The sequence below is a fragment of the Echinops telfairi genome, unplaced genomic scaffold (assembly GCF_000313985.2).
Source record: "Echinops telfairi isolate 266 unplaced genomic scaffold, ASM31398v2 ScPeMD7_7469;HRSCAF=8507_1, whole genome shotgun sequence".
In the NCBI taxonomy this organism is placed as follows: domain Eukaryota; kingdom Metazoa; phylum Chordata; class Mammalia; order Afrosoricida; family Tenrecidae; genus Echinops; species Echinops telfairi.
This window is the reverse complement of record NW_022111373.1, coordinates 23,817,944-23,818,951: the sequence shown is the minus strand read 5'-3', so window position 1 is coordinate 23,818,951 and position 1,008 is coordinate 23,817,944.

The window sequence follows — 1,008 nt, the reverse complement described above, 5'->3', positions numbered from 1 at the left end:
ATTGAGGGAGGACTTGAGTGGAGGCCCAATGTCCATCTGCTACCTTAATACTTAACCTATAAATATATGTACATAGACCTATATTCCTGTGGTAGTTACATAATCTATTGTCAATGTGAGACTTAAGAGTTAAGGGGTGGAGTTTAGCCTGTCAATCAGGTCACAGCTTGATGATCTCATTTAGAGGCGCTATGGATATATATAGCTTGCTGGCGGCAGGACACACACACATTCCTTGTGAGACATTACTGACGACTAGACTGATGGAACTCTGCTGATGCAGCCAGAGCCCTGGAGCTGAAGGAGCCATGTAGAAACCCCTGCCAGCACTGAGATGCTTCCATTGCCACTGGATCCACAAGACTTTCCACCCACTGGTCTGTGATCTTCCTGCATTTAGTGTCATTGCATGTGTTGCGTGAGTCTGAAGAGGAATTTATAGATTGGTATTGGACACAGGGGCTAATATAGGACTTATGGACTTGATCCGGACTGGGCTGGGCTGTTTTCTCAATATTTAATTGCTCTTGTATATAAAGCTCTTTCTTATACATATATGAGTATCCCTGGATTTGTCTCTCTAGTCTACATAGACTAACACAATCCCTATCGTTATATATGAATATATTTACACATGTGCATGCCTATGTTTATACCTCTATAAATGTCTTTTGCCTCCTCATTCTGTCCTCTATTTCCCTTTACTTTCATGCAGTCCCACTATCATGTTCCACCTTTATTTGGCTCTCTGTACTTCCTCTTGGCTACATTGCACTTGATCCCCACCAAACATTCTATGCCCTCCTCGCCATCGATTTTATATTTCTTGTTGTTCCCTTTTCTCTGGGTTAGTTGGCTCCCCTCTTCCTTTCCCCCCACCTTCTCCTCTCCCCTGTTCCCCTGGAACCAGGTGTTTTCACCTCTGGATTGTTTATCCTGCCTATCTTATATAGATACACATGGAAAGAAAGAAAGAAAGAAAGAAAGAAAGAAAGAAAGAGAAAAAGA